We start from the raw sequence: 25932 nt of genomic DNA, 5'->3' as shown, positions 1-25932 counted from the left end.
TGAAGGGTGGATGGGTAAAAGGATACTTTTTGGGTTAATGGATGGGTAGATGGGTAAGGATGCATGGGCAAATGGATGGATGGGTGAAAGAATGGTTGAAAGGGTGGATAGTTGAATGGATGGATGTATGGATGGATGAACTGGATGGATGAACTGGAATGGTGAAAGACTGTATGAGAAAATGTAAAGCTTAAATGGGGGTTTGAAAGGGTGAATAGAATAATGAAAGGTTGAATGGATAATTACTTAGATGAAGAATTAAGGGTTCTCTTCAGGAGAGGGCATTTTAATAACCCATCCAATTACCTAACTGCAGCATAGTTCAATTTAGCAGTGCAATAGCGTTGTCTGTGCAATGTGCCTCTGCTTCAGTTAATGCAGCATTTACAAAGTTTTCAATGCATTGCAAACCGAAAACAAGGTGTGTTTCCCTCCCCTCCCAGTGCCCACTCAGTCATCTCCTAGCAATTCACTACTTTATTCTTTTCTAAGTTCTATCCCAGCCTACCAAAAAAATTGAAAAATCAGCTTTTTCCATGCCCCACATTTTTCTGGACAAATGATTCATACATTTCAAGTTTTTTATAATGGATTCATGCCTGTTCAAACTTTTCCCTTTCAACATTCGTCAACTGCAGTGAGGCATGTGTGGGTAAAAAATTGGCCCTGTGAATCATAATCAGACACATTAAATTTCAATGGTGCTAGGGGACCAGCAATGCACTGTTACTGTGCCAGTATAGTTTGAAATAAATGTTTGCACAGAGCACTGTTTACAATTTGTCTTTTTTTCTTTTGTGTTATAGCTATTCCTGGTGGTCCACCTACACACCAGTATATAGCAGTCCGGAAGTGGCGTCAGAGGTTGGAGGTAATCCATCTGGAGTACCAGCAGCTAGTGGCTCTGTAGGAGGAGGAGGATGATGCAGCTGCCTTGACCACGGGCCCCAGTTCCTGAAGCCAGTGCCTCCCAGCTGCAACAACATAAGAAGCCCCACTGCCAGCTGGCAGCCACCTTTTATGTCAGACCACTGCTGCCCCCCTGCTCGGACCCCATATTCCAGCACTGCATCCGGCAGCATCTGGAGCACCTGGACAGTAAGGTGGCACACATTGAGGAAAGCCTCGAAAATCTCTAGACCCACATAGAGAATGCCCTTCTTTAGCCCTTTTTTATTTTTGTTCTGTTGGGAAGGACATTTGTTCTGGGTAGAGAGGGTGGGAAAGGGAATTGGGAGCAGTTTTGAACTCTGGACACTTAATTTTCCTTTGGGCTTTGGTTGGGGATGAGGTGATTCATTTGACGAGAGGACTGGGCCTGTTGTGGGTAGAAAGGGAGGGTTTTATAATTGTTCAAAAATAAAAAGAGTAGGTTAGACCCTTGGCACTTCACAGATCCGGAATTCAGGGATAGGGTAAGAGAAAAGATCACTTTGTACTTCCAAGAAAACAACGGGACTGTGGCATTGCCAGTTATCCTGTGGGAGGCATACAAAGCAGTGATACGAGGCCAGGTGCAGGCGCTGTTAGGCAGAATAAAAAAGAAGCAACTGATCAAAGTAGAGGGTTTGGAAGCAGAAATCAGGGCGCTGGAGATGGCAGCCATGCAGAGCTGTCGTCCGTGTCCTGAACGATGTCATCAACTTAGGTTTCATGATCAAAAGTTGAGGGATTTGGCAGGCGGCAGGGTGAGGGCGCACGCACTTGCAACTCAGCAATGACTTTATGATGTAGGAGATAAGGCCAACAAATTAATAGACTGGCTTGAAAGGAGAGACAGGGGGAGAAATTGGGTAAGGACAGTTCGAGATGCTGCGGGCAGGCATGCAGGACCAATGGGGACATCGCTGAGGCCTTTGCAGATTACTACGAACGTCTGTATGAGTCCAGGGTCACCGGAGTGGAATGCGCAGACCTCTTAGAGGATGTCTCTCTGCAGCCCCTCACTCTTGAGGACCACGATGCATTGGAGGAGGAGGAGATTGGACAAGCCCTCCAAGAGTTGAAGTCCGAAAGGGCTGCCGGGCCAAATGGTATCCCGGTCAAGCTGTACAAGTGTATAGTCAAGGAGGTGGCAAAGTACATGCTGCAAATGTTCAGGACAGCAAGGGCAGAAGGGATACTACCATAGGATGAGAGAATAGCCACTATGGTGGTAATCCAAAAGAAAGGGAAGGACCCAGAGACCTGCCGTTCGTACAGGCCCATCTCATTGTTGAATGTGGAGGTTAAGGTCTTGGCAAAGAACCTAGCCAACAGGCTGAGGAAGGTAATTACAAAACTATTTCACCCAGACCAAGCAGGGTTTATGCCCCAGAGAGGAACTAGACTCAACCTCCGTCGCCTTTATGGGGTTCTCTACATGACTAACGGAGCAGACCATGAAGACACAGTAGTGCTGTCATTGGATGCCAGAATGGCATTTGATAGTATAGAATGGCCATACTTATTTGCGGCCCTGGATAGGTTGGGATTCTGCCCTGGATTCTGTGAATGGGTGCGGCTCCTCTACCGATCCTCCCTGGCGAGGGTGCGGGTGAACGGGACAATATCTCGGCCGTTTGCGCTATACAGCGGGATGAGACAGGGATGCCCCTTGTCCCCTGTGATTTTCACACTGGCGCTGGAACCGCTGCCTGCTTGGGCATGACAAAACCCCTTGGTATATGGGATAATAGGAAACGGAGGATGGGAGGAGTAAATCTCTTTGTATGCAGAGGATATTCTGCTCTACGCTGCGAGTCTGAGAGGGACGGTGGATAGGCTGCTTCATATTTTAAAAAATGTTGGTAGTTACTCTGGATACCAAATTAACTGTGAAAAATCATTGGTCTACCCAGTCACGGGGGTGCCCTGGAGCTGCCTACATAGTGTGTCGCACTAGTGGCGACAGAGGCGTTTCGTTACATAGCTATTTATGTCACACTGAACGTGCCCAGGTTCCTGGAAGAAAGCCTGCTAGTGCAGCTGAGACGTCTCCAGGTGGGTGGTTCACATTGGAGGGGACTCCCAGTCTCTCTGATGGGACGTGCTGTACTCTTCAAGAAGATGGCCCTGCCACGGCTGCTGTATTGCCTGCAGAATACCCCATACGGGTGCCATCCGGAGTGTTTCAACTTATCAATAGTAAACTGAGGAAGCTCCTGTGGGATGGGGGTAGCTCGCACATCTCCCTGACTAAACTTGAGGGAAGGCTGGTGGTCCAGGAGATACATACATATTACTGGGCAGCACAATTGTGCTTCATCAATGAGTGGGTGTTTGCGGCAGGAGAGGACCCGGCATTTCGGGTAGACAGAGGGGCATGGGACCCTGAGGCTTCTATATGCTTTTATATGGGGGCGGGCGGTTGGGTTGTCTGCCGTTTCATACACAGTCGGTGGTTAGAGCCTGGAGGGCGGCCAATATAGTTTTGGGTTGGGAAGGGAAACTCACAAATAGAACTCCACTATGGTCCAGTACACTGTTGCAGGAGATGGGAAACTCCAGCGATTTAGGAAATGGGAGCTCATTGGGATAGAGTACCTGGGGGATGTGTGGAGGGAGTGAAGGGTTATTGACGTTTGAGGACCTTGAGCGGTAGTATACGATTGGACAGTCAGAACACTATAGGCTGTTGCAGCTGCGACGTGCACTACACAGGCACATAATAGAGGGAGCGCAACTACCAGAGTCATCGCCCCTGGAAGATAGATTGCTGAAAATTATGAACAGCTCCCCAGACCCTCTGAAAAGTTTGCGGGCTGTCTGGGAAAATGATCTGTTGAACGCTTGAGGATGAGGATTGGAGATGGTACAGAGCCCAAGGGAGGTAGCTATAAGGGCCCGCTTCCGTCTCATACCTGGGTGCCAGGGGATGTGACACAGTGGGATCCTTTTTCCACACCCTGTGGGGATGCCCAGTGATTCAGGAGTACTAGAAAAGGGTATCTCAGATAATGTGTACAGTAACTGGGCTGCACATAACATTAGAGGCGAAATGGCTGCTACTGGGCATTAAGGGAGATGAAGGGTGGCCCAGACACTTGAAGATTTGGCTACAATTAGCGGCTTGCATGGCTAAGCAAAATATTGCATGGGGATGGGGGCGATGGACCCTCCCCAAACTGTAAACTGGGAGAGGGACTTAGATTGGTGCCAAAGGGTGGAACAAGTGATATACGAAAGCAGGGGATGTGTGAAGAAATATGAAAAAATATGGTCAAAATGGGTGGCATGTAGAGACACAGTAGAATAACCAGGAAGGAGCGGGTTTTCATTTGGACTCTCGGGAGGGGAGAGGAGGGGAGGCAGGAGTGACAGGGCAAGGCATAAGACGTGGTTTAGGTACAGTGGTCGTGTAGTGTTGGTTGGTGGCTGGAAAATATTGTGTACCTTGTCTGAGCTACTATGACTAGCTAACTGATATGGGTTCCACTTGTATGCTGAGCTTTGTTTACAATAAAAATAATTAAAAAAAATAAAAATAAAAAGTGAAACATTCTTTTCATTTATGCCTCAAATCTTTATTTTGGTGTTTCACTTTGCACTGCTGTCTTTTAGCCTACCCTGTTTTTAAATCTGCTGAAAACATGTGTATACCACTTAGTTACATCCTTGTCCTATTTCCTTCTGTAACTATATTAACCACTAAATGTTATTGTCATTGTCTATATTGCCTACAACAAACTAGATAAAAACAAACAACAGCTTCAGTAAAAGTTAGTTACTAACTGAACTAGTTCACTTCACTCCATAGCAGTGGTGGAGGAGTGTCGCCCCACTGACTCAGAGCCAGCAGCTGAAAAATAAAACAATATTTTGATAATGTTTTATTTTTCAGCTGCTTGCTAAGCCAGCATGTGGAGGGAGGGGCAGGGCTGTGCTATGGGAGGGTGGAGGAAGAGTGGAGTCACTGGAGTGCTCTTAAAAGTGTGCATGTCAGTTTGACCGTCCGTCTTAGGCCGGCAAGCCAGACATGCACACTAAGGTTTCTCTAACCCAGCTGTGTTGCACAGCTGGGTTGGAGAAACAGCACAGACTCTCTTATACTGTCTGAGTTGCAGACCAAGCCACTCAGACCAATCCTGGTGATATGATGTTAAAGAATGTTAAGTGGGTGGGTGAATGGGCTGGTGTGTGCTATTGCATAAGTAATAGAAGATCCCGCAGTGAGTAGGTGTCGCTTTCCCCTATCCGCCCCACCAAGTGTGTGATCCATTTATAGTGTAAAATTAAGTCACACCTGAATAAATCACACACTTTGGGGAAGAGGTTAGTGGTTCAATGAATGGATGGGAAAGGGGATTTGGGGAAAGGTGATTTGGGGAAAGGTGATTTGGGGAAAGGTGTGACAAACACAAACATTACACAATGGCAATATTCACCAGGACGATGAGCAGCACATCATCATCAATCTGTTGTAGATAGAAATGAAGGAATGCATATGACACAGATCAGTTAAATGTATTGCCAGCAACCTTTGAGCCCCAGAGACCCAAGTCATTAGATATCTAGATTTTCTGTCACCTAGGTGAGAAAAATACAAATAATGGAGGAGTATAGGGAACCTACACAGTCCTTAAAAATGATTGTTAAAAGCAAAATGATACTGTATTGACAAATTGGGCGGCGCGCCTGCATTCTTCTCAGAATGTCCATCACTCATGGGTGCCTGGCTGAACAAGTCAGGTAGGTTAACAGGCCTGTTGAGCTTTCACCTTTCATCCATGCAAGAGAAGAGAAGTCCTATGGATTGTAAAACAAAAACTGTACTGTAGAGTCAAGGCGAAGGACTGAAAGAAGGTAAGCTACATGAGGAGTGTACCAAGAAGACTCAGAAGCAGAGCAAGAACATAGTAGGAGTGTCAATTCTGATCCCACAGTGCTGCACACACATTCAGCAGCTTTTCCCAAATCAATACACATCTCCCCTGTCCACACAGCTGAGTACTAGGCCTCAGAGTCAACATCACCATGGTTTCCCTTTGAATTTGATGACCTCCTTTTTCTGGCTGTTGAGGTGGTCCTGCCCTGAGTCCTTCGATCCTCCTTTTGACTCTGAGTAACTCCGTCCCAATACACTGGGGCGTACACTGCTGTTGTAGAATGTTAGAGACACAGAATTAGAGTATTTTGTTGTGTAGATTTGTGTTTGTTAAGTAAAGTGGCTAGTCTGGTCTCTGAAGAACCAGAAAAAAGGAGTGGACCCTGCAGGTAAATTTCACAAAGTTTGAAAGGGCTAATCAACTCTAAGGAAAAATGATTACCCATCAGGCTCCAAACATTGCAAATATTTGATATCAAGTTTACTAACTAGTTGAAAACCCTCCGTCACTCACAATCACTCAATAAAATATCATTATTAGAAATTTGGTCTCTAGTAGGGACCACAATCCTAGTCAGGGTAAATTACACACAATCCACATAATCCTGTGCCCACCCTCTGGTAGCTTGGCACTGAGAAGTCAGGCTTAACTTAGAAAGCTATATGTAAAGTATGTGTGCATTAAATCATGCAATAACACAGTGAAAACACAACAAAATACACCACACAGTTTTAGAAAAATATAAGATAGTAATCTGAATGAATTAATGTCAAAACAATCAAGATTTGATACTCACAAGTTGAAATATCACTTTGGTAATGTTAAGAAAGAGTCTTAAGATCTCAAAAGCAACAATTGTCTCTTTCAAGCACATAGTACCTTGATGCATCAAAATTACACGCACAGAGACCACAGAGCAGGAGATGTGTGAAAAATGAAGGGTGTGTGTCAGATTTGCGGGCGCACACAGAAGATGCGCCAATTCTTTTCCACGCGGCAAGGACTTGGCGTAGAATTCCGGCATGCAGGTTTGAATGCTCTTTGCGATGCGGGGTCTTTTGATGCCGAGGGTCGATGCGTGGAAATCCTCGGTGTGCAGGACGAAGTCACAGGCGCTGTGTCGATTCGGTGGATGATGCGTCAGAGTTTCTGTCACATGGCAGGCGCTGCGTCGATTCCTCCCACAGGAAGTTGGGCTGCATTGTTCCCGCTCGGCGACGCTTTGATCCAGTGGACTGTGCATCGAAGTTACGGTCGCAGCGCTGGTGCTGAGTAGATCTCCTATCGGGGAGCCGGGCTGCATCGTTCCGGGTTGGCGATGTGGTAATTCTTTCACCGTTAGGCAGGCTGAGCATCGATTCGGACAGGTTGTGCATTGATTTTCGCCACACAAGGAGTTCCTCTGCAGAGATGAAGTCTTTTTGGCCCTGAGACTTCAGGAAACAGGAGCAAGCTCAATCCAAGCCTTTGGAGATCACTTCTCAGCAGAGCCAGAGGCCAGTAAGGCTGCAGGGCACGGGAAGGCAGCAGTCCTTCACAGCAAAGCAGTCCTGGTGAGTCCTTTGAGCAGCCAGGCAACTCCTCTTGGCAGGTTGCAGGATCTGGTTCAGAGTATCTGTCCAAGGAAGTGTCTGAATTGCTAGGGTCAGGGACCCAGTTTATATACCCAAAAGTGCCTTTGAAGTGGGGGAGACTTCAAAGAGTGGTTTTGAAGTGCACAAGGTCCCCTTTCCATACAACCCTGTCTGCCAGGGTTGCAGTAGGGGGTTTGGCAGTCCATTGTGTGAGTGCAGGCCACTTACCTTTGAAATGTAAGTGTCAGCCCCTCCATCCTTCTAGTCCAGGAAGACCCATTAAGTATGCAGATATGTGCAGGTGTGACCGAGCATCCTGTGTTTGTGGTTGTCTGGGTGAAATGCACAAGGGAGTTGTCAACCTGCCCAGTCCAGACATGGATTGGAGACAGGCTGTAAGGCACAGATGGATTTTAAGAGCAGAGAAATGCTCATTTCCTAAAAGTAACATTTCTAAAATAGTAATATAAAATCCAACTTCCCCATTAAGCAGGATTTTGTACTACCATTCTGGCCATACTAAATATGACCTATTTACCCCTTTCTGATCAGAACCTACCACTCAAACAATACACAAGGGTAGCCCTGATGTTAGCCTATTAAAGGAGCAGGCCTCAAAGCAGTGGAAAACAAATCTAGGAGTTTTCCATTCCCAGGACATGTAAAACACACAGGTATATGTCCTGCCTTTTACTTACATAGCACCCTGCCCTGGTTTATCGAGGGCCTACCTTAGGGGAGACTCATGTGTGTATAAAAAGGGGAGTTTCAGGCTTGGCAAGCGCTTTTAAATGCCAAGTCGAAGTGGCAGTAAAACGGCACACACAGGATTGCAATGGTAGGCCTGAGACATGATTAAGGGGCTACTTATGTGGGTGACACAATTAATGCTGCAGGCCCACTAGTAGCATTTAATTTACAGGCTCTGGGCACATGCAGTGCACTGTACTAGGGACTTACAAGGAAATTTAATTTGTCAATTTGGTATGAGCCAATGTCACCATGTTTTAAGGGAGAAAGCATATGCACTTTAGCACAGGTTGGAAGTGGTAAAGTGGACATAGTCCTAAAACCAGCAAAAACATTGTCAAAAAGTGGACCCAGGCAGGCACAAAATTGGGGGTGACCACCCTAAGGCCGTCAGGACTAACAATCATCACTCTTTGGTGCAATCGTTACCTCTTCCCATACAAGCATTGTGCTAGGTACACAATTGTACTTCCTCTTTGTTGCAAGCAACACATTGGAATCTGGAAGCTTGCAAATCAATTATCTTCCATATATCTATTATCTTCTGCTAGGTGATGCCAAAAAAGGATGGTCATGGAAGAGAGGTAGGCATTGTCTCCAATGTCCTGAAGGGAATGGAGAGGCTTCTTCACTGCACACTGGTCCAATTTCAATCCAGCCGTACGTGCGACAAAAAATGGTGAGGCAGCATAACTCAGACACAAACATGGTCAGCAAAGACACTTGAGTCTGATCAAGCATCCTCCTTCTCTACCTGTGCTGTTTCAGGAATATTGCAATTGTGTGGTATGAAATGTTTGTTTATTTTTACCATGGACAATCTCATCACATTTTGAGGCAAGAGGCTGGTCCTGCTTACAATGGGAACTGTACTAGCTGCACTAAACACATGCTACCGGACAAGCCAGATACATTATTGCCAGCCTGCTGAACACTGGCCATTGACTCATCTTTGCATGGCAATACACCATTGAGTTTTGATCCACAGAGACCTCTTTTGGGTCATCAGAGATACTCCTGGAACATCCTTTCAATGATCATTAGTGTGGCCACTTGCTTGATCTCTTTTGCTTCTGCACTGGACTCAAGACCTGCCAGTTGTGGGTGTTGCTGGTGTTGGCTGCTGTGAGACAAGACTGCCCATCCTAGAAGTTGAAGGTGGCACACCAGAACATCTGCCCATGAGTGTGACTCTAGTAATTTGTGGCCACTTTTTCCAGTGCTCTGGCTTGCCCAACAATCCACCTCTTGTATTTTAAAACATCTCCAGGAATCAAAGTGGCCATCATTTGTTGTACCACCGATCAAGTAGTGTGGCACAGGTGTACTCTTTGGACAACATGATGTCTTTTTGCAGCATTGTATTAACAGCCAAGCTAAGGATTAAGCTCTCAACCAAGGAGTGCGCTTCTGCATTTTTGTTTATACCTGCAAGTGCGAACCTTTCAGACACCTTCTTTAACCGGTCCTGTAGAGGATGCAACAACAAGATAGCTTGACCTATCGCACTGTCCTCCTTGCTAACGTCCCATCTGAAAACCTTGAAAGGAAGTAGCATCTGTGTCAGGCATTTGACTAGACCCCATTTATCAACATTCATGGTCATACTTTTCCCAATTTAATTCCCCCCTCTTTGAATGACCTAGTCATCAATCCATCTGACCTGGTCAAACAGATGTTGCAACATACAATAGATTGAGCTCCAACGTATTGGCACCTCCTGCATGAGAGCTTTAACTGGTACTCTATTAGCACACTGAATAATCCTCAACTGCTTCCGGGCTTTAAAAGAACAGCTGAAATGAGTTCAGATTCTTCTACACGTGATCAGTATGTTGCTGACTATGGCCCTCATTACAACCCTGGTGGTAAATGCCACCTACCGTCGTGCTGACGGCTGCCAACATACCGTGACCGCGGCAGTAATCCGCCATGGGTATTATGACCCACACATAGAAATCCGCCACTATACAGACACCCACACAAGTCCGCCAAACGAAAGGTCAGTGATAAACTGGCGATAGCCAAAGCCACACCGTTACGCCAACAGGAATACGCCCACAGTATTACGATCCACGAATCGCTGTAAACCATTGGCGGTACATACCGCCGTGCTCAAAATACACACACACTTACAAAACTACACAACATTGGACAATTCAAAATACACACCCTTGACACACATACACACACCACAACCACACACCCAATCCAATATAAAAGACACACCCACATTACCCACAACCCCTTACAGTGAACAAAAAGATAGCACGCAGAGAGAGACAAGCAAGGAGCACCCACTCAATCAGAGGCACAGAACACCATCACCCATACACCATTGACGCACATCACAGCATACACCACAACACATCACCCCACACATCCTCACACATATCACTCATACCACATCCATGGCACCCCAAAGACACCCCAGGTTTTCTGAGGAGGAGCGAAGGGTCATGGTGGAGGAAATCAACCGGATAGAGCCACAGCTATTCGGATCACAGGTGCAGCAGATGCCCATTGCAAGGAAGATTGACCTATGACGGAGAATTGTGGACAGGGTCAACACCGTGGGACAGCACCCAAGAACCAGGGATGACATCAGGAAGAGGTGGAACGACCTACAGGGGAAGGTGCGTTCCGTGGTATCAAGACACCAGATTGCTGTACAGAGGACTGGCAGTGGACCTCCCCCACAACTAACAACATGGGAGGAGCAAGATTTGGTGATCATGCATCCTGAGGGCCTCGCAAGAGTAGCAGGAGGACTGGACTCGGGTAAGTCACATCTGAACTACTTACCTTATCCCCCCACCCTACCTGCATTCCATCACAAACACCCACCCCTATCCTCACACCCATCACTCCACCACCTCACATATACCCCACCATCACAACCCACCCATCCCAATACCAAGCCCTGCATGCAACAACAATGCATGGACACCCATCACAGACCTGCATGGACACCCATCACCCCAGCATGCCCAGTAGAGACACTCACCCAGCCCACAAAATCACCACTCACACAAGGGCAAGCCGACAGGGAAATCACAATCATAGATGGAAACACACCCGTGCACAAGATGACACACACAGAAACAATAACACTGCATTTACATCCCCACAGGTCCCCCACCCAACCTCACCGGAGAGGAGGTGCCAGCCCTTCCAGTCCACCCCCAGAAGAGTCCACAGTGATGACAGCAGCTCTGGTCACCTGGATCTGGATGACCAACGTGGCCCATCAGGGATCTCCCGACAGTCGGTTACCCAGGCACAATCCCATACCACCACAGAGCCTCCCCCTCAGGAAACACCAGCACAACACCCACCCAGCGGGCCCATGCCACTGTCCCCAGGACACGTTAATCAGCAGTGTGTCCACCACTACAGGGACCCTAGGCAACCCCACAAACCCAGGACGATCAGGACCTGGGGTCAGTGGCAGTGGGCACCCAGGTCAGGGAACAGAGACACAGGACAACAGGGAAGCTAGGAGGACTGCTGTGCAACAGGGAGAGGACAGGCCCAGGGAACCCACTCTCCACAAGGCAGTGTCCAACATCCTGGGAGCATACCACCATTCCCAGGAGACGATGGGCCAGATACTGGCCAAGTTGCAGGAGACCCAGCGGCTGCAGGAGGGACAGTACCTGGGAATCAGGGATGACCTAACAAAAATATACACAATCCTGGTCACCGTTGCAGGGGTGCTGGCTGACATGGGCAAGACCATGAGGGAGGCAGTGGCACAACAAAGGGCGCCTGACACTAGCCAAACCGAGGAACATCCTTCCTCCTCCGCCGGCGCTAGTGGACAGGCGGCCGCGCCACAGGACCAACAGGCCACCAGCACCCCACCCCCTGCAGAAGGAGAACCACCCCGCAAACGATCCCTGCAATCCAGGCAGAAGCCAGAGAACATTGCCAAGACCCCTGCCAGGAAATAGGGCTCTCCTGATAGTCACCCTTCTGTCCCACTCTGTTACCCTGTCCACCTTGAACTGCCATTGCTCTTCTTCCTCTGCCCCCTTGGACAATGCACCTGTGATACCAAGAGACTGGACTCTACAATGGAATTTCCTCCACCATTACCCCAGCCCCTTGCACATACCCCTATACTTATTAGCACCTAAATAAACACCCTTGAAACAAATACCAATCTGGAGTTAGTCTAATGATTCACAAATGTATTAGTACAACATTTTCAAAGCATTGCAACGTATATGTACAGTGAAATAAACTACAGGATGACTTTTGGTGGGCAGCAGTGCATATAGCAGGAGCCAGAATGGGGCACAGAGATCTGAAAATAGAGAATCCAAAGGGAACAGTCAGTGGCCATAGACATAGGGTAAGAGGCTGCCTTGTACAATGTCCAACAGATTACTGAAATGTTAAGTGGAGTTACAGGTTCTTACCTGTGTGTCACTGGAAGTATTGCTGTATGATATTTGTTCTGTTGTCCACATCTTATTCCTCTGCATCCTCTTCGTCACTGTCCATAGGCTCCACCACTGCCACAAGACCATCTCCAGGCACATCCTCCTGCAGAAAAAGGCACCTGGCACCTCAAGGCCAGGTTGTGCAACATGCAGCATGCAACGATGATATGGCACACCTTCTTGGGTGAGTAGTACATGGATCCACCTATCAGATGGAGGCTCCTGAACCTGGCCTTCAGCAAGCCGAAGGTTCTTTCTATAATCCTCCTTCTACACCCATGTGCCTCATTGTAACATTCCTCTGCCCTTGTTCTGGCATTCTTCACTGGGGTCAGTAGCCATGAGAGGTTGGTGTAACCAGAGTCACCTGTAAATATAGGGTGACAACTGTTAGACACACACTAACCATTTGGGGCAATCCCATACCCAGACATCAACATATGCTGGGTGGGGACCTTTGCTCAACTATTAGCCAAACCAAGTGCCTCTGGAATTGGCCCATCACATATGGGATGCTGCTATTCCTCAATATAAAGGTGTCATGCACAGAGCCAGGATATTTGGCATTCACATCGGAGATGTACTGGTCCTCCAAACACACCATCTGCACATTCATCGAGTGATAGCTTTTTCTATTCCTGTAAGCCTGTTCATTTTTATGGGGGGGGGGTAAATGCTACATGTGTACCATCAATGGCACCAATGATGTTGGGGATATGTCCCAGGGCATAAAAGTCAGCCTTCACTGTGGCCAAATCCTCCACCTGGGGGATCACGATGTAGCTGTGCATGTGTTTCAGCAGGCCAGACAACACTCTGGTCAACACGTTGGAGAACATTAGCTGAGACATCCCTGATGCCATGGCCACTGTTTTTTGGAAGGAACCACTTGCTGGGAAATGGAGCACTGACAGGACCTGTACTAGAGGGGGGCTTCCTGTCAGCTGGCGGATAGCTGACATCAGGTCTGGCTCCAATTGGGCACACAGTTCTTAGATTGTGGAATGATCAAGTCTGTATGTGATGATAATGTGTCTGTCCTCCATTGTCGCAAGGTCCACCAGGGGTCTGTACACCGGAGGATGCCGCCATCTCATATGCAGCCTCAGCGGTTGAAGTCTATGGAGGAGAACGGTGAGCAGAGGGTCATTTTTCCACATCTATTGCACTAATGTTGATTAATTTACTTTACAGAAGCAGTATGTGAACACGAGAGTCAGTTGATGTGCCAATGTCTGCTGTGACGCAGTTAGGTGCCATGCCCTGTGCCCCCCTGAAATGGTGGCTGCCTGACCTGTGAGGTGGGACAAGTGGAAATGAGGTAATTGTGCTGGTGTTGTGCGCCATCGCGGTAGGTGGTCGATGACTACCGCGCAACTTTGCATTGGTTGTTATTGGGCCCATTGGGTTCCAGGAGCCAATGGCGATGTACGCCGGCGGTGACGGTACGCACCGCCATGGACATGACCACCATTTTCTATCTATTCACTCACTTGGTACCTGACATTCAACAGGAGAGGACCTACACTGTAAGTGTTGCTGTGAACTGTGTATGGAAGCTACAATGGCTCATGTGTCTGTGGAAAGGGCCCCTGCCTTCACTGCGGAGGAGTTGGAGAAACTAGTGGATGGGGGTCCTACCCTAGTACACATTACTCTACGGTCCTCCAGACAAACAGGTGAGTACGCTGTGAGCATGATGCGTGGGCCATGAATCTTTGGAGTGCTATGGATGTAAGCCACATGTTGGGGGGTGCTGAGGCGTCCTGGCCTGAGTGCAGCATGTAAGGTGGTCAGTGTATGTGTGTCAGGGCATGGGTGGGAACTGGTGGACAATGAGAATGACGGTCCGGACAGGTGAGTAATTTCATTTTCTGCTGTCTTTTCAGGTCAGCGCCCACCAGTAAAAGGGTATTTGGCATGCCATCGCCAAGGATGTGCGGACCCTTGGGGTCTTTCACAGGCGGAGCACCCACTGCTGCAAGAGATTGGAGGACCTGCGCTGCTGGTCAAAGAAGATGGCGGAGGCCCATCTTGGGCTGGCTTCCCAACGTGGAAGGGGTGCCCGTCACACCATGACCCCCCTGATGTTCTGCATCCTGGTGGTGGCCTACCCGGAGTTGGATGGGCGCTTGAGGGCATCACAGCAGCCACAAGGGGGTGAGTACAGATTCTGAAAGCTGACTTTGCACGCGTTAGAAGGTACCTGGGTGGGGAATGTGGGCTGTGGGTGCCCCTAGGCCAGGGCAATCATGGCAGGGTAGGTCCCTTGTTGGGCAGGCTCTGGAGCACTCCTACCCCAATGGTGTAAGTGGCTATCTACTACTGGGCTTCTGGTGTGCAGATGCTGGCATTAGGCATTGTACCCCATGGGCTGGTGATTGTCTCAGTAAATAGTTGGGCATGTCCTAGTGCATAGGGCTGATCCCTGTGTGTAGTGTACACCAACGGTGGTATTGTTGCTGGCTTTGACCAAGTGTATCCTCTGTCTCTTCCCCCCCTTTTTGTTTTGTCACCCTGTCCTTGTGTGCATTAGCATCATCTGGCGGAGGAGCAGAGGCACCGGCGACGGAGGGAGCTGCATCCCACATGGGCTTGGAGGCCGAATCCCCTGATGGTGAAGGCACCAGTGGGACAGAGGGCGAGGGGAGCACCATCACAGGGACAGCAGGGGAGACCACAGACAGTGACTCCTCTTCTGGTGGAAGCTCCCTGGCAGTAGCGGACACCTCTGTGTCCACCCCAACAACAGGTACCGCCACCACCCCCCCCCACCAGCACCGCCCTCCCAGCAGCCCCTCAGCATGTTTCCTGTGCCCGCTCACCCAGGAGGGTGGGCATCTCCTTCGCCCCAGGCACCCCAGGCCCTGCCCCAGTCAGCCCTGCTGCCCTCAGTGAGGAGGCTATTGACCTCCTGAAATCCCTCACTGTTGGGCAGTCAACCATTCTGAATACCATCCAGGGTGTCGAGAGACATTTACAACAAACAAATGTATACCTGGAGGGCATTCACTCTGGCATGGCGGCTGAACAGAGAGCATTTCAGGCTCTGGCCTCAACATTGATGGCAGCCATTGTCCCTGTGTCCAACTTCCTCTACCCAGACCCAATCCCCTCAACCTCAGCCTATCCCAAGCACACCTTCAGAACAGCATTCACCCAAATCACCACACAAAAGTGGCTCAGGCAAACACAAGCACCACACTTCATCTCACAGGCACTCACACAAGCACCATGCCCATGCAAACACACCAACATCCACTGCCTCCACTGTGTTCCCCTCCTCCTCATCATCCACATCCCTCTCAGTAGTATCTACACTCACACCTGCATGCACTACTTCTTCATCCACTATATACATCACCAGCACGCCCATCACAACACAGCCCTAACAGGCAATAACCACCCCCACAACCATGCACAAATCCCCTGTGTCCTCTCCCAGTGTGTCTGTGACCCCTCCTCCCAAAGTACACAAATGCAAGCACCCACCCACCCAACAGCCATCCACCTCACAACAGCATCCAGCCCATGCACATTCACCCAAACTCAGCAGACAGACACCTCCTACAACCACTCCCTCTTCCTCCACTCTCAAACCCTCTCCATCTTCCCGTCCCAGTGTGTCTAAAAAACAGTTCCTGGCAAACATTGACCTCTTCCCTATGCCTCCCCTCCCGTCCTTCCTCTCGGGCCAGGGTGTCCAGATCCCAGGCCAGCCCCTCAGCCAGCAAGTCGGCGGACGCTGTGGTACCTGCAACTCCCAGAGGATCAAAGGGGGCACCCGTCAGGCCAGCCAGTGCTCCATTGACCCCTGCAAAGGACCAACCCATTCCGCCACCTGCCAAGGTGGAAAAGGGGCCAGCATGCAGCACGGCCAAGGAGCACAACCTACCCAGCAAGGCCTCCTCCAAAACTCTAGCTGCCAGTGCCAAGGTCCCAGCAGCATCTGCCAAGGTGAAGAAGGGGAAGAAAACCCAAGACAAGGCACTTAAGGCCTCGGAGGCTCCAGGTGAGGGCCTGGTGCCCACCATCAGACCCGACAGCCCGCCACCTGTACCGGGGCAAGCACCGCCACAAGCACCGCCACAGCCACCGCCACCTGCACCGCCGCCTGCCCAGCCACTGCCACAACAACTTTCAGCAACAGCATACCCAGTGTGTAGAGGCCGAGGCTGCAGGAGATGGGCTGGTGCTTCCCTCCACCACTACCAGCACCTGCACCACGGCCAGCACCGCCAGTATCCCCGCGGCAGGCCCCACTGCAAGCACCGCCTCAAGCACCGCCACCTGCACCGCCACTTGCCCCGCCGCTGCCACAACAACTGTCAGCAGCAGCATCCCCAATGGGCAGCCATCCGAGGCTGCAGGAGACGGCCTGGAGCCTCAGCCCACCACTGGAAGCACCCCCATCAGCACCGGCACTACCACCAGTTTGCAGCCTTAGTCGCCGCAGGATGGAGTTTGGCCCTTCCCCCATGGAGTATCATTCTACCTGTACCCTGCAAAGCTCGTGCCTCAGACACCCAGGTGAGGGAATGTGAACTGCCACACCTCAAGTACTGCATCACTGGGCACAAAGGCCCCTCCAGAACCAGTGGAGAAATGCATCCACTCCCCCCATCCTTGGCAGCATGAAGCACACTGTGCACAAAGCCCCCTCCAGAACCAGTGGAGAAATGCATCCACTCACCCTATCCTTGGCAGGATGAAGCAGACTGGGCACAAGGCCCCCTCCAGAACCAGTGGAGAAGCCACCTACTTGAGAGACTGTGGCCTTGCACTCCCCAGGACCAAGCAGTGGGCATGGAGCACCCTCAAGGAGCAGTGGCGTTATTCCTTCTTCCGGCTGAGGTGCCCCTCCTCCCCATCCCCCTGAGATGCCTGTGTGTTTATGACCTGATGCCCCTGCAGTGTTCTCTCCATTATGAGGCAGGAGTCAAGTAATGTAAAATGTAAATGTAAATGTACTGTTGTTGCCTGTGTTTGTGTGTATAGTGTTGTTGGTTAGGGTGGGGTGTTGCGTGTGTGTGTGTCTCTCTTTTTCCTCCCCCCTCCCCTGTTTGCTAGGTGCAGTACTCACCATGGTCGTCGCCCCCGCCTTTGATATTCCTCTTGTATGAGGAGGTAGACCAGCATCGGCAGGACCTGCAGCTCGGGTTCCATGGCATCCTGGTTCTTCGTTGATTGTCGAGAGGTGAGTGGTTTCCCTTCCAAAGACTGCTTCTGCTGCGCTTTTGATGTTGTTGGTACCGCCCCAGAAAAGCTGGTGGATTGGCGGGTTGTAATAGGGTGGGCAGTACATTGTCTTCCGCCTGTTTGTTGGCGGTGACCGCCATGGTGTTTGTTGCTACCGACGTGGCGGTCGGAGTGTTAAAGTGGCTGTCTATGTTGGCGGTTTCCGCCTTGGTCGTGATCCCATTTATTTACCGCCGGCCTGTTGGCGGTATTACCGCACTTTTAACACAGACCGCCAGGGTTGTAATGAGGTCCTATGTGTTATTTTTTTAGAACGTCCTGCAAAACCAAATTGACCCAATTAACCAGACACAGGACCCTGAAATAGCTACATCAGCCATGGCCTTGAACATATACCTGCCATTGTCCTTGCCAACAAATCCAATTCTGCAGCCTATTGGTCACAGCCATTAACACGAATGCCCTTAAAAGTATCTTCAGTGCTGAGCAGAGGCTGCTCTTCTGCAGTGGCGGAGAGGCGTCACCCCCCTGGCTGAGCCAGCAGATAAAAAATAAAACAATAGCTTACTATACTTTTTTTTCAGAATTTTCCATCTGCTGGCTCAGCCAGCAGAGTATACAGGGAGTGGCGGTGCTGGCCCATGGGAGGTGGGAGGGGGAGAAGGGGAGAGTGCACTAAGTTCACAAGTGTGTTTGGCTGGCAGTCTGAGTGCCCCAAACACACATGTGAACTTAGGTTTCTCCAACCCAGCTGTATACACAACCGGGTTGGAGAAACAGCACAGACCCCATGCTTGTGTCTGAGCTGAAGTGAATGGCGTTCAGACCAATCCAGACTTTGCATACATGCTATGTTTAGCATGTAAGCAGTGCCAGGATTGCTGGGGAGCCTGTGCTGGTGTCATGGGCAGCCCGAGGTAAGTGTTTTTTTTTTTTTTTATGTTGTTTCCCCCTTCATCTCCCTCGCCCCCTCTCTCCAGCTGGTGCTGAGACATGTAGATAGCTGTTGCCTAACCCCCACAAAAGAGATCCAGTGTACAAGGATAAACATCTAATTAGTTGCTTGACAGCTGGTTCACATATCCGTCATCAGATAGATAGTATGAACAGAACTTTGCTGCAAAGCTTGACCAACCAATTGCAGCGCATTGTGATGAAGTGCTGGAACAGCAAAATACGTCCATCTTTGAACATTCCATTTTGGCCGGATGGCCACCACAAATTCTGAAAATCCTACTCCTTCCACAAAAACAGGGGGGATGTCCAGCCATTTTAGCTAGCTTTCCATTGTACAAACGTGCGATTGTATGGTTATGGCCGCAGGGCCCCTCCTGCCTAAACAATCCCATAACAGTACCCTGGATTTTCTTTTTTTCTTGGGCCACTGATGCAAACAACTTCTTTTCTGGGGCTATACACAATGTGCTTGTTGGGGCAGTCATTGTATGCCATGGTGTTTCCATCTGACTATTGTGCCATTTTGAGGCTGCTGATGTAGTTGTTACTGGCACACTGCTGGGGACATGGCTCCTGTGTGTAAAGATGTCACCCTTTTCTTCTTTATCACATGCCACTGTGATTGGAGCTTATGATTCCCCGCTCTTCTCACCTTCAACACCATCACATGCAGCAATTTCTTTTAGGGTGCTCCTCCCACTGGGTTGTGTGATTGTTTTCATATGGATTATTTGGCATCCAGTACCATAGTGTGAACCAGGCTTCCCTCGACAAAAATGTATGTGGTAAAAGAAGCATATTACAATGCAATCCTCCTGCTTGCTAACCATAAAAAGTCCCAGCACACCAGCCATCACCATCTAAACAAAATCTTATACAAACATAAGTAATAGTATGTGAATTGTTCATGTAAGAAACATCCTCCCTCAAATTTCTGGTAAAAATATGCTTTGACTTAGATGCTGTAATCGGTTCTGAAAATGAAATAGAATGAAGCCCACCCTTTTCCTTCTTTGTTGCTTAAAATGACATATTATTTGATGTTCAGTTTTAGTGAGAAATCCTATTTAAGTTAAAGATACAACCAGTAAGCGATTTCACTATATTTTTTAACTATTTATTCCCAATTACATGTTTAGTGAATTTTGACCTCTCCTTTCTTCTAACAGGAAACATGATAGCAACCAGATCTCTTATGTTGACATCAATAACTTTGATAAAAAACATATCTTCTATAATTGCATCATGCACCTTCATTTCATTACCTTCAACAAACTACACCATATTTAAACTTTTCTCTCTCTTCACTCCATATGATAGTTGACATTTACTACCCCTTTCCTCCATCTCATGCATCCTGTTCATACACTTTAGTTCAGCTTGTCATGTTTTAATAACTTTAAAAGATATCTTTCAAATTGTTGCATGGGATGTTAATTTATATGCCACAATTCTTTCTCTAAACATTTCATACCAGGCTCTTCTTTATCTCTTTGTTAACTCTAAAGCGTCTTTAAAAGTTTGGTTGTATTTGTCTAACACCCAGTTAGTCTCAGTGTGGTACAAGGGGTGTCCTTTATGTTTAATGCCTCTTTCTTTCAAAATGTCTTAATTTCTTTCCATTGATGTTACCAGCACCGCATTGATGGTTAACAAAAAACAGGAAAACCTTCTCTTGATAAGGATATAATCTTCAAATTGTATGACAGTACTAGTAGTAATGTCAGTCACATACTGTAGTGTTTCAGAACTGTACGTGTTAGGACCACTTGACTATGAGCAGGTTCATGAAGGAAAGTGCATAATCGATCTGTAAAGCGTCAAGGTCTGGTATTAACGTTGTTGGGATATTGACAGTTCAGTTACATGTTGTACACCGATGAGTAAAGACATTAACTACATGCTCGGTGTGTGGAATGTTCTTGTGCATGCTACTGGGCTAGGGAGGATGTGACAGAAGGTGGACGAGTTGGGGATATGTGCCCGAAAGAGACAGAAGTGCTCTCCCTGGCAGTTTGCAAGAAATAGCAAACTGCTTGTGTGTGCCACATGTATCCAAACTGAAACAAAGATGCCTGCAGTTGGTGTATGTGGCATTCAAGTGCCTCTCCATCCCATACAAGGCCTCATGGAGAAGTTGAAGGCCCAACAAGGGATGACCATTGGAAAAGCCCACTAAGGCTTGCCAGCCAGGCTAAGAAACAAAAAAGAAGGTGCTGCGCCACAACACTGAGTCATCCATCATACAAAGAAAACAGCAGCGACACCCAAGTATGAAAAGTGAACTCACTCGCTGGTCATACAACCTCAAAATCAGATGAGGTCACTCGAAAGTGAATAGGGGGCTGTGCTTGCAAAGCTGTTGGTCACAGTAGGAACTAGAGAAGCCACCTTTGGAATTGTGAATTTTTCAGTGTCTGCCACAGAAGCATGAAGTACAGTGCTGCTGCTTTTCTAAGATCTCCACCAGTCACTGCCATTCGATACAGACAGAAGGATCACATGAACAGAGAGTTTCTATGATTTAATAGATGCTTTGAAAGAAGTAAGCAATGAGAAAAACATGAAATACTTAAAGAACCTCTCTGGTGACAGAGTGAAAGAAGTGATAAAGAAACTTTCACTGATTGAGACAATGTCTTACCACCAAATCAAAAAAAGCGTTGGGAGCCAAGTTCAACTCGATGCCAAACTTTGACTATGAAATGTACATTTTTCAATCAAGCAAGACAGTAAGATGGTGAAACGATGGATGAGTTTGTTGAAAGACTTGATGTGCCCATCAAACATTTCAAATTTAGTGAATTTAATGATGAAGAACCCATGTTCCTCAGAGTCATTGATGGTTGTTTGTTGGACTCATCGAAAGACGCATGTTGCAAGAGACAGTCTAGAAAAGGTATTAATGGTTGCCAGAGCTGTGTTGCCACTTGTACAGGAGAAAAAAGAAGTCAGAAACAAGTGAGCTGAGAAAGCCAAAAAAACTCAGACGGATATTGCCCCAAAATCAAACTGAAAGTCAACAGTCACCTGGTAAATAGTGGTGCATCAATCAACTTCATGGCAGTTAAAAACTTTGCAGTCTATCACCTACACCATGACTCAAAGCATCAAGTATGAAGATGTACACATGGACTGCTTTCAAAGTCAGGGATCATTCATAGTTACCCATAAGAAGACGTCTGTGCCGGCCCCAATAAACGTTCTTCAAAGTATTCCACCTACTGCATGCCCACTTAGCTTTACAACTGCTTTTGACATGGGGCCGATCACAACTAAAATACACAAATTAAAATTGTGGGTCAGTTCCTGTCACTGTTTCATGGTCTAGGAAGGCTCAAAACGATGAAGGTGCAACTTCACATTAATGAACACTTAAGGCCTTTTGAACAGCAACACTGGAGGAGAACATTTCACCTGCAAGAAGCGGTTGAAAAGCAGCTAGAAGCTTTGCTGGAACATGATATTATTGACTGATCTACTGGTCCCACACCAAGGGTGTTGACCATCATGGTAGTGCCAAAAAAGGACAGTGGAGGAGCAGTGCACATCTGCATGCACATGCGCCAAGTCAACAAAGCACGTGAGAGAGAGAGATATCCTGGTCCGTACATTGTGGATATGATCATTCAGTTGAATGGAGCCAAATGTTTTTCCCATCTTGACCTGGAAGAGAACTGCAGGTACATTACCACTTTTCTGATTCATGTTGGTTTATTTAAACATAAAAGATAAAACTTTGGAGTGTCCACTGGTGCAGAAATATTCAAAGATGTTCAAAGAAGGATTATTCAGCTTGTAACATCTGTCTCCAAATACAGTGACGATTTACTGGTATTTGGTGCAACATTGAAGGAGCATGATAAAGCCTTAAAGCAAGTGTGTCAATTACTTACAGATGCAGGCCTCAACTTAAATGCTGAAAAGTACAAATTTCACCAAATATAGCTCAAGTTCTTTGGACATGTGTTTTTAGAAGGAGGCGGAGCTCCTGATCCCGACAAAGTTTGGGCACTGTCCGCCACCAGTCCTCTACAAGATGCCACCATGGTACAGTCTATCTTGGGCATGGCCAGCTATTGTTCAAGGTATATTTGTGACTTTGACATAGTGAAATCTCATTTATGAGACCTGACAAAACAAAATGTCCAATTCTGATGGATCGTTGAATGTGACCGTAGTTTCAAAACTATAAAATATGCAATTGAAAATGCGACTGAGGTGGCTTACTTTGATCCTAAATTGCACACTGAGATCACTGTTGATGTGAGCCTGGTCAGGTCAGGAGCAATCCTTGCACAGTATAGTGAACATCCAAATGCTTGGAGACACATTATGGTGTACGCCAGTTGAAGTTCATCTACCCAGAAGGAGCATATTCACATCCAGAAAAGGAGAGTCTGGCAGTGGTATGGGCCTGTGAATATTTTCGAAAATTTCTGTACAGAAAGCATTTCAGAATTGTCTCTGACGAACAGGCGTTACTCATAATTTTTTGCAATCTGAAAGCCAAGATGCCCCCTTGCATCGAGAGGTGGGGTTTACTTTTACAACATTACAACTATACAATTTTGTGCAAAGCAGGCAAAAACTGAAACTCTGCAGAGTGTTACTCACAAGTACTCCACCACGGCACAGTTCAACATTGAAAACTGCAGAGGATACATCAATGTCATTGTAAATTCCAGAACGCTTGCAGCTCTGTCCATTGAGCAGATCATTGTCGCTACCAATGTTGATAAGGACATGTGTTTCCTGAAAGGCATTAATGCAGCCCAGTCCTAGAGATGCAATGTTCGACCTTTAAGTGACAATGTCGAATTAAAAAAATATTGCAATGTCCAAGATGAACTGTTTGACACTAAAGAAGGGATTGTGCTAAAAGGATCCCAGATTGTCATACCTGCAAGTTTGAGGCAGCAAGTTATTGAACTCACCCATGAAAGCCACTGTGGTATAGCGGCCACTAAGAGGGCATTGAGGGATCGTGTGAGGTTCCCTCGCTTGGATGGGAAAGTGAAGAAGGAACTAAAGGAGTGTCATTTATGCAAATGCCTGTCTCCCAAGATGACCCAGTATCCCCTAACAATGTCCAATCTCCCTCTGCATGCGTAACCAATAGACATCACCTTATGCTGATTATTGATAAGCATTCCTGGTTTCCTCCTGTAGAAGACATGTTATCCACAGCCCACAACAAAGTAATTGAGCAGCTATAAAACATCTTTACAGTGCCGGGAATAATGGACATTCTCAAGTCTGACAATGGTCCATTGTTCAACAAAAGGAATTCAAGGAGTTTCTAACTGGTCTTAACAACAAACAAAAGAAAAACACACCTTTGTGGCCTCACGCCAACAGCATCATGGAACAAATTATGGGGACCCAGAAACAGGTGATTAAATGTCCATCGATAGAGGGACTTGATCTGAGTTAGGGAGCATGCCAAGCCCTCTGCGCTTATCAGTCAACCCCTCATTCCACTACAAGCTTGAGTCCTGCCACTCTGATGTTCGTGAAAGCCATGAGAACCAAACAACTACAGTGGATCCCTGAATGAAACTTACATGATGATGCGGTCCTTGCGACGGATGATGCTTGGAAGCATCAGATGAAGACTTATGCTGATCAACATCGTCAAACTCAAGAGGTCTTGTGCGATGAAAGTAATTTGGTTCTCATCAAACAAAAGTGAAAGGCAGATCTTCCATTTGATGATGAACCCTTAAAAGCTGTGACACAAAAGCTATATATGATAATGTGCATCATCCCAGCATATCCATTACAAGGGTCTCATCCCTCTCCAGACATCTGTCTCATCAGTCATCAGTCCCTACAGATTCAGAGGAAACTGCCCCACCTGAAGACTCTGACCCTTTACCCCTGGAATCTTCCATGGTTACAGCTTACTGACCTCATACCATGTGTTCTGGCCGAACTGTACAAGCTCCTAGGCCGCTGATTGAAGAAATGTGATTCTACTATTTGTTCATATTTTTTGTTTATGTCTTGTTATTTACCAAAGGGGAGAAGTCGTATCTTAGAACTGTACGTGTTAGGACTGTAGGAGGCTGGCCCTCTGTAGTGTGCAAAACTAGGTACACTATGCATGGGGTCCAGGCAACTGTTCTGTAGCCATTTTAGTTATAGCTCCATGCACGTTATTTTACAATCCTTTTATCACCCAGTTCAAATCTCTCAGCCCCATGACCTTCTTTACTTTAGCAGTAACTGTTAGACCTGACAGCCTTAGGGTGGTCACCCCTAACTTTTTGCCTTCCTCCCTCCACTTTTTGGACACAGTTTTTGCTGGTTTTTAGACTCTGCGCACTTTACCACTGCTTACCAGTGCTAAAGTGCCTTACAATCCACGTCTGGCTGGGTTTAGTTGACAGCTCCTTGTGTATTCACTCAGACACACCCCAAACACAGGGTACTCAGCCTCACTTGCATACATCTGCATTTTGAATGGGTCTTCCTGGGCTGGGAGGATGGAGGGCCTACCCTCACACAAAGGACTGCCACACCCCCTACTGGGAGCCTGGCAGACAGGATTGAACTGAAAGGGGACCTGGTTCACTTCTAAGCCACTCTTTGAAGCCTCCCCCACTTCAAATGCACATTTGGGTATAAAACAGGGACTCTGCCCTACCACCTCAGACACTTCCTGGAGAAGAAACCTGAACCAGAACCTGCACCCTGACAAGAATAACTGCCTGGCTGTCTAAAGGACTCACCTGACTGCTTTCTACAAAGGACTGCTGCCTTGCCGTTGCCCTGCTGTCTTGCTGCTCCCTTGCTTTGCTGCAGAAGTGCTCTCCAAGGGCTTGGATAGAGCTTGCCTCCTGTTCCCTGAAGTCTCAGGACCAAAAAGACTTCTCTCTTGCAACTGGACTCCTTGTGCGGACAAAAATTCAAAGCACAGATTGTTCAGCGGTGAAAAATTCACCGCACACCGAACCGGAAAGACGCCGCTTGACTTTACGAGGAAAAGATCGATGCAGTGTGACTGGAACTTTGACGCACGGCCCGCCTGGACAACGCTGCCCGACTTCCAGAGGGGAAATCGATGCAGCACCTGCCATGAGGGAGAAAATTCCACACAACGCCCACCGGAACGACGCACAACCGGTCAACAAGCCCAGGATTCCACGCACAGACCCTGGGGCATCTGAAAACCCCGCAACCCAAAGA

This window comes from Pleurodeles waltl, chromosome 7 (genome assembly GCF_031143425.1).
Source record: "Pleurodeles waltl isolate 20211129_DDA chromosome 7, aPleWal1.hap1.20221129, whole genome shotgun sequence".
Classification (NCBI taxonomy): Eukaryota; Metazoa; Chordata; class Amphibia; order Caudata; family Salamandridae; genus Pleurodeles; species Pleurodeles waltl.
The sequence above is the reverse complement of the archived record's forward strand: the minus strand, read 5'-3'. Positions refer to the sequence as shown.